Source organism: Mus musculus, chromosome 7 (genome assembly GCF_000001635.26).
Source record: "Mus musculus strain C57BL/6J chromosome 7, GRCm38.p6 C57BL/6J".
NCBI lineage: Eukaryota > Metazoa > Chordata > Mammalia > Rodentia > Muridae > Mus > Mus musculus.
In genome coordinates, this window is record NC_000073.6 from 84,218,043 (window position 1) to 84,233,471 (window position 15,429).

The window sequence follows — 15,429 nt, forward strand, 5'->3', positions numbered from 1 at the left end:
TGTTTGTAAAGATTCATTGAGGTGGTGTCTTAGAGTGTCTATTGCTGTGATAAAACAGCAACATCAAAAGCAGCTTGGAAGCTTCACTTCAGTTTACAACTCTCAGGTCAGACTCTGTCATTGGGGAACAGGAACTCAGGGCCAGAATCTGGAGTCAAAAAGAGGCATAGGGACCTTGGAGGGAAGCTGCTTACTGGCTTGCTTTCCATCACTTATGCAGCCTGCTTTCTTATACCATCTAGAACCACCTACCCAGAGGTGGTACCACCCACAGTGGACTGGGCCTTTTCACATCAATTGTTAATGAAGAAGATGCCCTACAGCTTGGCCTATAGGCAAATCTTAGTGGAGACATTTTCTCAGTTGAGAGTTTCTCTTCCTTTGTGTCAAGTTGGCATAAAACGAGACAGCACAAGTGAGGATAACACCCTGAAGGTGGGCAGCACCGTCTTGGGGTGAATAAATAGGGGAAGGATGGACTGGAGATGTGGCTGAGAGGGTAAGAGTCCTTACCCAACACCAATAGTGGATGGCTCACAGCTACAGTCAACACTCTCCTGGCATCCATAGGCACCTGCACTCATGTGTACCTATCTACCTCCTTGTAATTTAAAAAAAGAAAGAAAGAAAGAAAAACAAAAGAACTTACAAATGTGCGTGTGTCTCTCTCTGTGTTTCTGTCTCTCTGTCTCTTCCTGTCTCTGTCTCTCTCTCTGTGTCTCTGTCTCTCTGTCTCTGTCTCTCTCTCTCTCTCCCTCTGTGTAGCAAAAGCAGACTGACACTGGCATTTTCTTTGTGCTGCTTCTAGGTCCTCTAAGATGTTATCAGGAAGCCTTTTTTGTTGGTTTTTTTTTGTTGTTGTTGTTGTTTTGTTTTGTTTTTGTTGTTTTTTTTGTTTGTTTTTTATTTTTTGTTTTTCGAGACAGGGTTTCTCTGTGTAGCCCTGGCTGTCCTGGAACTCACTCTGTAGACCAGGCTGGCCTCGAACTCAGAAATCCGCCTGCCTCTGCCTCCCAAGTGCTGGGATTAAAGGCGTGCGCCACCATGCCCGGTTCTTATCAGGAAGCCTTAAGCTCTGCTCCCAAGGCTATGTTTTCCCCACCATGACAGTCTGTGTCTCCTCTCGTCACCACCAGGATAAACTCTTCCTTAAACTGCTTCTTATCAGGTCTTTGGTCACTGCCATGAGAAAACTAATCAGTAAAGTGTGTTTAGAGCTCACAAAATGATGAGGAGAAATCGAAAATGTCACCCCCTTCCCTGGAACCCCTGACATCAGCCTACAGCCCAGACCATGACAAGGGTCTTCTAGCTGTCCAGGTCAACACTCCATTGAGGTATAACCACAGCAGCTTTCTCATGTAGAGCCTCTGCTCCTTCTGTGGGAGTGTTTTCATGTGTCCCACTGAGACACTCACACGGGTGGATGAATCCAATTAGTTGTTTGCTGGCTGATGCTGGTTTTGTTTAGCCTTCATGATTTCCTGAAGATGGGTAGGTAAGTCTTTGTGGTTTAGCTTAACTGGAAGAAATCAGAGGTTCTGGCAGCCCTGGATGTCCATCCCATATGTGGCTGATGGCTAGTAATGAGCGTTCCATGGGTGTGGTGAGAATGGGGTGTGAACTCAGTTGGCCACTGTGTTCCCTTCTTGTCTTTTGATATTTACTTGCTGTTATTTTCCTCCTGGTTTCATTGAGATGACTGATTTTGAGAAGTGCTGGAACTCCTTTCCCATGTCTTCCTATGTCTTCCCACAATATAAGCTACCACACAAGGTGTTTCCATGGATCTTCCACAAGCTGACCCTCTTTATCACAGTGATACCTAGCTCCAACGTGTTACATCTGCCTGAGGGCTCTTTTGAGTTCTGGATGCATTAAATCACAACTTCTTTAGCTCCACCAGCAGAAGTAATCTGGAAAATACTCTCTCTTGGGATGAAAAGCTGAGGGTGAAATGCTCTGGTCTGAGAGCTTATTGACCTGCATGCTGTAAATATCCCACTTGTGGATGCTTTCAAACTACCCATGTTTTTCACTGCACAGGGCTGGGAAGAGATTCTTAGGAGCCAAACACTATATATAGATAAATTCAATCCCAAGAGCATTGATGCTAGCTGAATAATATAGTTTGGAGATGGTGAGTTTTAAATACTTTTATTTTAAACACAGTTTAGTTCATTCTGTGCTTCGATAATTTTTTAAATAATGACTACCTAGGGGCTAAAGAGATGGCTCAGTGGTTAAGAGCACTTTTTGTTCTAGCAATGGATCTAGGTTTGGTTCTCAGCATCCATATGGTGACTAATAATCAACTCTAGTTCTAGTGATCTGGCATGTTCTGGTCTCCTTGGGCACCTGTGTACACATAGAGCATGTATGCATATGTATATATATATTTGGACAGACACATATGCATAAAATAAATTTCACCCCCTTTTGATTGGGTTTTAGATAGTCTAGACTGACCTTGAACAGTCTGTGTAGTCAGGGGTGGCTTTAAACTTCTGATCCTCCTGACCTCCCACATGTTGAGATTATAAGCTTATGTCACCATGACCAGTTTATGTGGTTCTAGGGATTGAACCCAGGCTTCATGCATATTAGGTAAGTATTTTATTAACTTGAGTTAAAACGCAGATCACTGTTTCTGGCTCCGGAGGTGTTAGGTAGGCTGCTTCTAACAAGTTCCCAGGTGATGCCAATCCTGCTGGTCTGGGGACCACACCGGAAGACTGAAGGTATGCCAGCATTAGTCCACAGTTTGTTTCCTTTTACAGCATGGGCCAGGTTTGTCAAGAGAACATCAGCCTTAGTAATCCCTACCAGGTGATAGAAGGCATGATGATTGACAGATACCTACATATATAGCACTGGAACCTGGAGACAATGTGGCCACTCTAAAGCCCCTAAAATGATCTATGAATCTTCATAGAGCCCTTCCCCCATCTCACACTAACATATAGGCTAAATGCAAAAGGAGATGGAGTGGCAAACAATAAAACCATCACTCTGAAGGTCATTACCAGCTTCCTAAGGGCAGCACAAGTGTCTGACTTGTGTCACTATGGACTAGTTATTGATGGACTTGGAACTGAAGGATGAGGATGAAGTGTAGAAAGGGAGACTACTTTTTGGTCCTCTGTGTGAACATGCCAAGGAAAGGCAGAGGCTAGGTAGACTTTTCTGGAGGAGCATAGCCAGTGGGAGGGATACTCCCATACATACTTTCATATGTACCTAGATTTTTATATCTATCTTGTGCTATAAGATTCTGGCTCATGCACCATGGGGGCCGAGAAGCCCCACAAGGTGCCATCTGCAAGCAAGGGACCCAGGAAAGCTGCTGGTGTCCTTTGAAAGCCTGAAAGCTGAGATTTCTGGCTGTGAATCCACATCTGACAGCCAGCAGCACTGAGGGCAGGAGATTGTTATTCCAGGGGCATCTCATGATTTTGATTTGCATTGGCTTAATGGCTAACACTGTTGGGCACCTCTTCATCTGCCAGGTATATCCATTTTACAAAACAATTTGACAGTACATTTCAAAAATTACTAAATGTGCACATAATTTTATCATAATACTTTGATTCTGGAATTTGTTCCAAGAAACAATTACAGATAGCTAAGAAGTCCTCTGAAAAGATGTCCACCATTATAGAAAGTGTACAAGCCTTGTGTATAACCAGGAATGTTAAAGACACAAGGTTGTCTCTTCAAAGGGAGAGATGTATAACCTGTTTCCCACCCAGAATCCAGGGTAAAGATGTGGTTAGTAGCCTGGTGACCTCCAGACCCTCATCTTAAGCCTGTTTATCTCAGTCCATGTATACTGCTATCTTTCCCAAGACCTGTAATCTGGAGCCTTTTTATCTCAGTCAATCTACAGCTTGATTCTTTCCCAGAACATTATTTACCTTGAGCCCACTTCCTCAGTTAATCTATAGAACCTATCCTTATGGAAAATGTCATTTGCCCTTCACAAGAATTTCAATGCAATATTGTCTTAAGCTTTGTTGTGTACATGGGATTGAGTTATCATCAGGAAACTTTTTCCAAATTGTGCTCTTCTTAAATACACCTGAGATAAACTACCTGGTGTCAGATTCACGAAGTTTGAACCAGCACTGGCTACAGAGTGATGAATCTGACTTCCTTTTGCCTGCCTCTCATGGATGACACTCTCTGCTGGCCTTGGAATTTGCAGATACCCCACACTCCCTCCCTCCCACTATATTATGTCAACATGGGAGTTTCTGCAAACAGAAGTTTAAGCATATGGGAGGGCTGCAGAGAAGTGGTGTCTTCCACGCATGGCAGGGCCACTCCACCTGTGAACTCACAGTAGATGTGGCAACCTGTGCAAGTCAAGCAATTATTAATGATAAACAGCTCATGACAGTAGGTTTCTTCAGCAATCTAACCCTTGCTAGGTTTCCCATGCTCCTGTGGATGGACCCGCATCAGCACACAGAAGGATGACACTGATTGTCTAATCAGTGGGTTAGACTCATTGGGTTATTTAAAAACTTAAGAGGATGTGCAAATGGGAGAAGAACACGGTTGGGGGGGGGGGGCAGGAGGAAATGGAGGTGGAAAAAAGTTGTTAGAATCAAAATAGGTTGTGTATATTTTTTAAAAGTCCAACCATAGATTATTGATTAAACAAATCCATTTATTAAATGCAACCTGATAAAATAATTGGAAATAATTGTATGAAGACTAACAGGATGCTCAAAGAAAACTGCATATTGTTAAACTTAGTTTTAAATGTATGGACATATGGAGAAAAAGGCTCTAAAGACATAACCCAGAATGTTAACAGTGAAATAGATACAGAAAAAAACCACACTGACAATACATTATAGATGATCCTTCCAAAATAAAATCCCCAATAGAATTACTATGTGATTCTGAATTCTGATTCTGGATACAGCAAAAATAATAAAATAAAATAAAATAAAATAAAAATAGGGTTTCAAATAGATATCTGTAGACTGTGATCCTGGCAGCATTATTCACCAAAATCAAAGGATGGGCACAAACTGAAGTTTTGTATCAATACCACAGAACATATACATTTAACACAGCGAATCGTCTTAGTATAGTCATAGTTTGTCACCATTACAGTAATCAATTTTAGAACATTCCTTTTTGTTTGTTTGTTTGTTTTTGTGGTTCTCAGCCAGTGCTTGCTTGCTTTATTTATTTATTTATTTATCATTACTTTTTGGCTTCTTTTAAAAAAATTTTTTATTAGATATTTTCTTTATATACATTTCAATTTCAAATGCTATCCCGAAAGTTCCTTATACCCTCCCCCTGCCCTGCTCCCCTACCCACCCACTCCCGCTTCTTGGCCCTGGCATTCCCCTGTGTTGGGGCATATAAAGTATTTTACACCATTCTTGACGCTTCAAAAGTCTTACACGCGTTCTCGCGACCGGCCAGGAAAGACGCAACAAACTGGAATCTTCTGCGGCAAAGCTTTATTGCTTACATCTTCAGGAGCCAGAGAGCAAGAGAGCAAGAGAGCAAATGGCGAAACCCCGTCCCTTTTTAAGGAGAATTATCCTCCGCCTAGGACGTGTCACTCCCTGATTGGCTGCAGCCCATCGGCCGAGTTGTCGTCACGGGGAAGGCAGAACACATGGCGGGAAAACTGCCCCTGCACGTGTGCAGATTATGTTTACTACTTAGAACACAGCTGTCAGCGCCATCTTATAATGGCAAATGTGAGGGCGGCTTCCTACATATCCCCCTTTTCTTTTAATAAGAGCAATAGGCCACCCATATTAATGAGAGTGGAGATAGAGGTCAAATCCCCAGTGTGCAGGTAAAGGAGCCATATACAGGATTAGCTCTTAGGCTCACAGGCTTTTACCCAGAGCAACCCTGACCTGCTCCCGTGTTGTTTTTCCTGGGGAGAAGGACACTTGGACACTCAACCTTCTTGAAAGATGACATGTCTCCCTAGAATAGGCTCATATGTGCCACAGAGCCCTTCTACTGCAGTGCTTAGCCGTGCAACTCTCTTGGGCTGCTGAAGCACACTCACTCTATCCCATGCAATGAGACTAGCCTCGTGGGGTGCAAGAGCTGAGTGGCCAGCGACCTATTGCTTAAGCATAGATATATCAGGGGAAGCACCATGTTCTAGAGCTGCAAGTGCCTGGGCAATAACCACCTTGTCTCTCCTAGTAATACAAGAGAGCAAATGGCGAAACCCCGTCCCTTTTTAAGGAGAATTATCCTCCGCCTAGGACGTGTCATTCCCTGATTACTCTTACGGACCGACTCGGCAAGCTCTTTAATCTGCACATATTCTACTGGAGCGTGGACACGCCCACCCTCGGCTCCTTCAAAGACCGGAAATGCCTGTTGTATTTTCCTTTGTTCCTCCTTTGGAATGAACGAGTCTGTGCATTGCCTCTCTGTCCATTGCCTCTCTGCGCAGGGCTGACGCACTACGCAGGGCAGGGGCTCTGCATAGGGCAGAAGTGCACTATGACCTTGAAGCCGACTGCCTGGAGGCTGAACAGCATGCTGGCCAGCCGCTTTTGGCTTTTTCCTTAACTGATTAGCTAGCATTTTATCTGGCTGGTACTTTTTTCTCTCATAACGAGCTGCTTCCTCCTCCAAGTCTGTTTCTTCAGAGGAGAATTCTTCATCTGATTCAGAGCTACTAAGAGCTGGCTCCATGAGCTCATCTAGTGATGAGTATAGGCTCCTTCTCCTAGAGACCTCCGCTAATTGATCTTTTTTCTTTTCTTTTTTCTTTTCCTTCCTTCTAATCTCTCCCCAGGTATTCTTACCTGACCTAAACTTTTCCTCAGGTTCAAGACCCGTGGAAAGGCCTGTATACTTATTTTGTGTACCATATTTCCTCTTTGCTCCTACTCTCTCTCCCTGCTTTACTTCTGATAGATTGCCCTGAATTTCATCCAGAATTTTCAGCCCTGCCTTAACCGCTTGATAACATGTGAAAAGGAACAAAAAGGCTCCTAACACTGGAGAAAGTTCAAGGCCAAACATACCTTGTAAAGCTATTTCCCACTTTACTTCTGATAGACTGTCTTGAATTTCGTTAGAAAGTTCAAGACCAGACTTACCTTGTAAAGCTATACTTACAGGTACCCCGTTCCCCAGCTGAAGAGTTCTGAATTCACTTAGTTGAATCCTTCTCAACAGTCTGTGTTGCGGGAACACTTCATTACCAACATTCCCCCGCTGAAGAGTTCTGAATCCAGGCTGGATCCTTCTCAACAGTCTGTTTTACGGGAATACTTCATTACCATGACCCGCAGTTCTGGTTCCAGAATGAGGGATCTTCCTTGCGCCGGTGATGGTAAATTCTGTCCCAGGTTTTCTCGTCCCGGGATTTCTCGTCCCAGGTCTTCTCGTCCTGGGTTTCAGCACCAACTCTTACACGCGTTCTCGAGACCGGCCAGGAAAGACGCAACAAACTGGAATCTTCTGCGGCAAAGCTTTATTGCTTACATCTTCAGGAGCCAGAGAGCAAGAGAGCAAGAGAGCAAGAGAGCAAGAGAGCAAATGGCGAAACCCCGTCCCTTTTTAAGGAGAATTATCCTCCGCCTAGGACGTGTCACTCCCTGATTGGCTGCAGCCCATCGGCCGAGTTGTCGTCACGGGGAAGGCAGAACACATGGCGGGAAAACTGCCCCTGCACGTGTGCAGATTATTTGTTTACCACTTAGAACACAGGATGTCAGCGCCATCTTGCAACGGCGAATGTGAGGGCGGCTTCCTACACAAAAGAAACCATGGGCCATTATCAGTTACTGTCTCCTGAGCCCTGGGTACAGACCAGATACTTTTTACATTTTTGTGTCAAAGAATGGAAGATGTGGTCTCTTCTGGCTGCTTTCACTTAGTGAAGTATTTCCATTTGTGGTGTACTGTGTATTAGTATGGTGTTCATTCTATGAATAATTCTATACTGTATAGATTTATTAATGTAGATTTATTCATCTATTTATCAGTTTGTAAACATTTTGGTCATGATAGATAATGAATATTCTTGTTCAATTTTGGGGGGTTCTTCTTTGTTGGTTTGTTTTGTTATGGTCAAATAGGGCAATTTGATTTGTGTTGCTGTCTAAACAATAGTAGATCTTCTAATTCATGAACATGGTTGTCTCTTGATTAACTAACGTCTTCTGTAATTTCTTTCAACAATATTTTTCTTTTAAGAATTTTAATTTCTTGAATAATCTCCTACATTTATTCAATGAGTTGTAGTCATTTTTTCTGCCTCCATTCTCCTCTCTCATCCACTCCCTCTCCTGTTGGAACCCTTCTTCTCATTAAGTCTCCCTCTTTCTTTCATGTCTTCATCTTGTGTTTGACACACGAAGTTTAGTTTCTTGCCCAACTATGTATAATTTCTGGATTGTAAGTTATATAGTCTTTAGATAATGGCTATACTTTTGGGATAAAATATAAAATAAAATAAAAAATTTGTCATTTTAAGGTATCATTCGGTGTCAGAAAGTGTATTTCCATGGCTATGCAACCACAGCCACCACCCATCATTTAGAATGCTCTCATTCATCCAAGTGAAATTCGCTGTCACTGCCTTCTTTCCAGAAAGCCTAGAAACAAGTATCCCACTTTCTGTCTCTAGAATTTGATTCCTCCAGATCCCTCACAAAGAATCACACAATCCATGGTCTTATAAGGAGAATCTGATCAGTCTATCAGAATCAGACTCCAGTGAACAGAGCCAGGAATTAAATTTTAAGAGTGTACTTTACTCAGAGCAGACAGGCAGAGATGACAGTGGATTCATATCCTAGAGATCTAATTCCATCTCATGTCCAGCCAGTCTATAGGGAGGAGGATTGGGCAGCAACAGAGGCGGTCATCAGTCATTCTGTAACTCTGTCTTGCCCCTCTAGTCATGTGGTCAGTCACATTTTTGAGACTCGTGATCTCTTTGCTTCTCATGCTAACTTCCTTTGTACTGTTCCCTCATCAAGCAGATATCAGGGCTCAGGTGATCTTTGAAACCTCCAGTCAAGCTAGGTTCTACTGGCGTCAACCTTGTACTCCTCCAGGGTTATATGGGCTACAGGGAGGGTTAACACAGAACAGATGATTACCAGGTGTGTTTGCTCAGCTACCTGTCAATAGCATGTGCTTGCAGATTATTTTCTACAATATAGACTACAAGCATGTCTTTATAGTACAAAAACTCAAACTTCATAATGCAGAAATGGAAAATGCTGCTCTCCATTATTTCTATCCTCTGTCAGGATTTTATTTGTACATGTGTCAGCTTATTTCACATAGTACAATGTCTTCAAGGCTTCAATGCCAACATTCCTTTTCTTTTAAAGCCAGATATTACACGTGTTAGTTTTCTCATTTTCTATTGACCCTTGTTTCATTGCTTCCATTGGTCATTATGAACAACAATGTGTTAACCTAATGCACATATACGTATTTGAGTCCTACTTATAGATTTTTTCAGACAAATGTTAGAAGAATTTCTCAATCATCTGGTAACTCTATTTAAATTTTTAGTTATACATAATTTTAATTTACTTTCTGTTTTTCTATTTATGATATATAAACAGACATTATTTTTAAATCCATAATGTGAATATAGTTTACATAGTAAGTGGATAATGGTTCTGTGACCTGCTCTACCATCTCCCAGATCCTGGGAACTGGAAATGTTTATAGTGGAGCTGATATGTGTCCCATGGAATTATTTTATGACCATGTAGTAACTTGTCTCTTTCCTTCTGCCGCCTCATGAGTCACAGCAAGTACCCCTGATGTCTTGTATAGCAATAGGGCTCATCTCTGTGGTACTCTGCCTCTCTTCCCTCCCCTTCACCCCCAGTGCAAAGGCATTGACCTCCTTCTGCTCTGGAGCAGGTTCCTGCTATTGACCCTCCAACAGTGTGGGCTTCCTTTTCCCAGGCAGCACATAAACTGGGAAGGACAGAGTTCAACTGAGATGCCTAGCTGAGCAAGCCAACATGTAAATGAGAACAAGAGCCCTGGGACTTTCCTAAGACAAACAGAGGATTTGGAAAAACAATATTTAGCAGAACCCAAAGCTTCCCCTCCTAGACTAAAAAAAAAAAAAAACAGCTTGGAGCAGATTATTTAAAATATCTAAAACTTGCTTTAGTTTTAATCTAAACGAGACTTTACCTTATCATAGTTCTGGACAAGGTGCTTAAAGATGGAATTTGAGAGATGCGCTGTAGATGGACAAGCATTACTTTTATCTGAAGGCAGGCTTTCTATCCACCCTTGTCTGCTCCACCCTTGGTAGGTCTCCTCTATTGCCCATCCCTACTCTTGGTTGCTTCCAGCTCCCCATCTGAGTGGTTTCCGGTTGAGTTGCTGTTGTCCGCAAGGCCTCATGATTCCACTGAATCCTCTTACTTCCCTTAGGAAATCATTCCACAGACATTTGCCCTTTGGCAAAAGTGAGTCAAGGCTCTAGGCGATTGTCAGACCTTCCTTCTCTACAGGCCAAGCTCTCCAAGGGGTTATACCGCAAAAGTTCAGACGCAAACGGAAGTGACCAGGCTCTGAACCCTGGCCAAGAGTGGCCCGAGAACAGGAGCAGAGATGGAGGAAAGAAGCCACAGAGTCCGGGCATACACTGTTTCCAGAGCAGTCATCTTGGCCTTCAGTCCCCGATGGCCAGGTTTGACTGGGTCAAGAAGCTCTCATCTAATACATAGACCACTCTCACCCTAGCTGACAATTGGGGTTGGTAAACATTCCAGATCAAAGACCTAAACCTTGTGATCTCTTAAGTGACTGATTTTCTTTTCAAATTAAAAATATATGTTATCGAATGTGCATGTTTTGCATGTGAGGTATGGGGAAGTACATGTGCCATGCTATACATGTAAATGAGGATAACCTTGAGGCAATTCTTTCCTACCTTCATGTGGGACTGAGGCACTGAATTCAAGCCGCAGGTCTGTGCTCTGAGTTCCTTTACTCACTGACTCAAATTGCAGGTCCAAGAGTCATTTTCAAACTGTTAAAATTGTTAATGGGAATGGAGTTTCATTCTTGGAGAATGAAGTTATTTTCAAGGCGGTTGGTAACGACACTTTCACAAACTTAAGAGTGCTATAGACTCAGCCAGTCATAACCAGCCCATGACCTGTGGGTTAAACCCAGCCAAGGACAGCTTTGAATGTGGGCCAACACAAACTTGTTATACTCTCTCTCTCTCCCCAATCCCTCTCACTCCACCATGTGTGAACATATGTCTGTAGCATGCACGCTTGCATTGGTGTGAGCACACATGCATGGATTGCATATATATGTGTGTGTGGAAAATATTCTTGATTGTTCTTCCTACCTTATTCAGTGAGGGAGTGTCTTTCAGTCAAACCCAGAACTCATGGAGATGGGTAGTGTTGCTATCCCTACCTTCAGAGGCTAGAATTACAGGCACCGCACCCACTGGACAATTATGTTGGCTCTGGACAACTGAAATTCAGTCCTCACAAGTGCACAGCAAGTACATAACCACTGAGCAACCTCCACAGACCCATCATTTTTTCAAATAACTTCACTGCATTGCTCTTGAATATAAATTTTATAGACAGCAACATCATTTCCTGTGAATGTCAAAAGGTAAGGCAAACTTGGACCTACATCATAAAGGGAGAATTAGTTTTACTTTTAAAATAGTTGACAAAATATTATTTTTATGTGTGTTACAGCTCTGAGGGGAAAGGCTTCCCAATGCAAGTGTTGCAGCTCTGAGGGAAAAAGTATCTTGGCAGTTGGGAGCCAAAGAATATCACAAAGGCACACACACACACACACACACACACACACACACACACAGACACAGACACAGACACACACAGACACAGACACAGACACAGACACAGACACAGACACACACACACACACAGACACACACACAGACACAGACACAGACACAGACACAGACACAGACACACACACAGACACACACACAGACACAGACACAGACACAGACACAGACACAGACACAGACACACACACAGACACACACACAGACACAGACACAGACACAGACACAGACACAGACACAGACACACACACAGACACAGACACAGACACAGACACAGACACAGACACAGACACAGACACAGACACAGACACAGACACAGACACAGACACAGACACAGACACACACAGACACAGACACAGACACAGACACAGGAGGTTTATTGAGATTTACTTACTGCTTGGGCATGAAGCAGCAGGGACTTGAGCAGGAGGCAGGCTTTACATAGGGTTTCTTGTTTTCTAGGGTGGAGATTTCCAGGGTGTGGGGGTCTGTAGGATTTAAAGCCAATCCCAGGGGTTGGTAGGATTTTGATCTCAGGGATTGGTGGTTTTTTATTTTTTATTGGCTATTTTATGTATTTGCATTTCAAATGTTATCCCTCTTCCCAGTTTCCCCTCAGCAAACTCCCTATCCTTTTCCCCTCCCCCCTGCTTCTATGAGGGTGCTCCTCAACTCCCCCACCCACGACCACATCACTGCCTTAGCAATCCCCTATGCTGGGGCATCAAGCCTTCACAGGACCAAGGGCCTCCCCTTCCATTGAAGCCAGATAAGACCATCCTCTACTACATATGCAGCAGGAGCCATGGATCTCTCCATGTGTACTCTTTGGTTGGTGGTTTAGTCCCTGGGAACTCTGGGGTGTCTGGTTGGTAGATATTGTTGTTCTTTCTATGGGGTTCCAAACCCTTTCAGCTCCTTCAGTCCTACTCCCAACTCCTCCACTGGGGTCCCAGTGCTTAGTCTGATGGTTGGCGGCAATCATCTGCCTCTGTATTTGTCAGGCTCTGGCAGAGCCTCTCAGGAGACAGCTATCTCAGGCTCCTGTCAGCAAGCACTTCTTGGCAAGAGATTGGTGTGTTTTGGTAGAATTTCAAACCCAGAAGTAGGCTCAGAACTTTGATCCTACAATATACAGTTCAGTTCTCAATGGACATAAAGTTTTGGTGGAAAACTCCCCTCTGAACTCTTACCTTATGTAGGAGCTGAGTAGTTGTCCCAGATACTGTGTGTCTGTAAGACCACAGTGTTTACTCTCTAGTCTTGTGCTAAATGGTGATTGATTCCTGTTCAAAACTCTCACACAAATCCCAGAAATTAGAGGATACGATAAAGAGGAAAAGAGAGCCAGACCACAACCAACACTTGTGATATGGAGCATATTGTACATAGGTTAGGAACAAGCTGAGTATCACTATCGAGGTCTGGGTTTCCACAGGAACACTATGGCTGTAGTGATGGGACAAGCTGACACCTGGTCGCAGAGAATCTGTAGGATAGCTTCTGAGAGAGACAGACAGAGAGAGAGAGAGAGAGAGAGAGAGAGAGAGAGAGATCTTGAGTATGTGAGTATAGCCATGTGTGAGCCACGGTGCACATGTGGACATCAGATGGCTAATTTCGGGAGTCAGTTCTTTCCTCTCGACTTGTTGATGCAGGGTATCTTGTTTCCATGATGTTGTAATTAGGCTAGCTGTTTCACAAGCTTCCACACGATTTACTTGTCTTGGCTTCTTATCCTGCTGCAAGAATCTTGGGATTACAGATGCATGCTGCTGAATTTGACTTTTTACATGGATACTGGGGCACTAATTCATGTCATTCAGCTTCCACAGCAAGCACTGTTATCCACTGAAACATCTCATGGCCTCCAGACTAGTTGTCACTCTTCTCCTAGTCTCAAAAGGAAAAGAAGATCCAAGTTCAGCTCCAAAGACTTTCCCAGTGGGGAGTTTGGGTACTTATTCAAAACAAATTTTACATAAACAAGCATGGCCAGGATGCTGTGTACCTTTTTTTATACTTATGGCCCAGGCTCCATTCTGAACCCTGCTTATAATTCAAGACCAAGACATCTTCAACATCTTATGTCTTATGGCTGTCTTGTGGATGACTAGGTCTCAGGGTTAAAGATAGGCTCAGGGAATCGAGCAACAGGCAATTTGGAGGAAGACTTTGTGTGAAGCGTTGAGCATGGCTGGAAAAGGCTGCTATGGAGAGCTACTGTTGCTTTAACAAAGTGCATAGGGAGCCATTGTCAGAGCATCTCTGGGTGATGGGATTGTATTGGCTAGAAGAAATCAGGGATCAAGAGTCAGGGTGAGAGGAGGTAAGCATTGAACACAGTAGTTAAGAGCATGGACTCTGAAGTCAGAGTATAATGTTCAGATACTGGTTCACTTATTGGCCAATTAGCTAAGATGAAGTTCCTTTTTTCACATCCATACAGTGGGAATGGTGGTTGCTATCACACCAAGATGTTGTGAGGGTGAAATTGTAGCTGGTGCCAAGTGATCCATTGATCCTGTTACTGGAAATACATTATAAGAAACTGCCATGTCCAAAACTCAGCAGCAAAATTTCTTTTTAAATTTTATGTGTTTTGACTACATGTTTGACTCACAGTCAAGTCTTGCCCTTGTGGGTGTGGGAGGTAAGAGGATGTGATTTGAAATCCAACATTGCCAGAGGGAAGAGGGGATAGGAATGACATGAGGGTTCCCAGGTATTTGTGATGCTTCCCACCGGTATCAGCTCCCCAGATCTTTAGAGCAGCATCTTGTTATCCAACTTTACATATGAAAATGTGGCTCAGGCAACGCATCGGAGGTTCAAGTTCGAGCTCATCACTGTCTAGACACCGTTCACTCCTACTCAGCCCCGTTGTAAGGGAAATCTGAGGATAGAAGCCTCTGTAATGTGATGGATTTATAGTGTATTAGACTGAGTCTCTTAGAGAGACTTAGGTGCCGCAGAGACTCATGTGCCTGAACACTTGGTCCCCAGCTGATGCTGTTGTTCTGGGAGGCTCTAGAACATTTTATACATGAGTCATAAAGGGGGGGCTTGAGTTCTACAGTCCAGGTAACAGCTTCAGCCAGAGCTGTTTTAAGCCTGTTCTCACCTGATCAGCAACTGAACAGGCCCATTGTAACTGCAAGGACATCATCTTCCCTGCTATGATGGGCTGTGTCCCCTGAACTGTGAACCAGAATAAATATTTCCTCCTAAATTGCTTCTTGGAAATTCACACAATAGAAAAAGTGACTACCACAGTCTTCCTCAGTACCCCAGAGTGGCCTGGAACCAGGCACCTCCATCAGCTCCAAGTGCCAGGAACTGAGTTTTGGATAATCACAGTGGCCACTAGAATGATGATGCACTGTCCTCATGGTAGGTGTGGGGAACTAAGCAATGTCTTCTCAAAATATCCATACCCCAACCCCTGAACTCTATGACTATGCCATCGTAAATAGCAAAAAAGGACTTTCATTGAGGGTATTCATGTGGGAGGTGGTTCTGGGTGTGGTAAGATGGGGGCAGCAAGAACAGTATTAGTGGCTAAAGATGAAGCA

At 43.5% G+C, this 15,429-nt stretch overlaps 2 long non-coding RNA genes across 2 annotated transcripts in view; both read left to right on the top strand.

Moving 5' to 3' along the window:
* Positions 1-15,429, top strand: part of LOC117997403 (uncharacterized) — a 114,890-nt gene that overhangs the window by 65,903 nt on the left and 33,558 nt on the right. The gene's annotated exons all lie outside the window — the stretch shown is intronic.
* The window catches only part of Gm26708 (predicted gene, 26708), a 34,028-nt gene continuing 33,558 nt past the window's right edge, over positions 14,960-15,429 (top strand). Inside the window, exon 1 of the long non-coding RNA NR_166539.1 lies at positions 14,960-15,247. This is a non-coding gene — a long non-coding RNA (predicted gene, 26708). The remainder of the gene's footprint in view (positions 15,248-15,429) is intronic.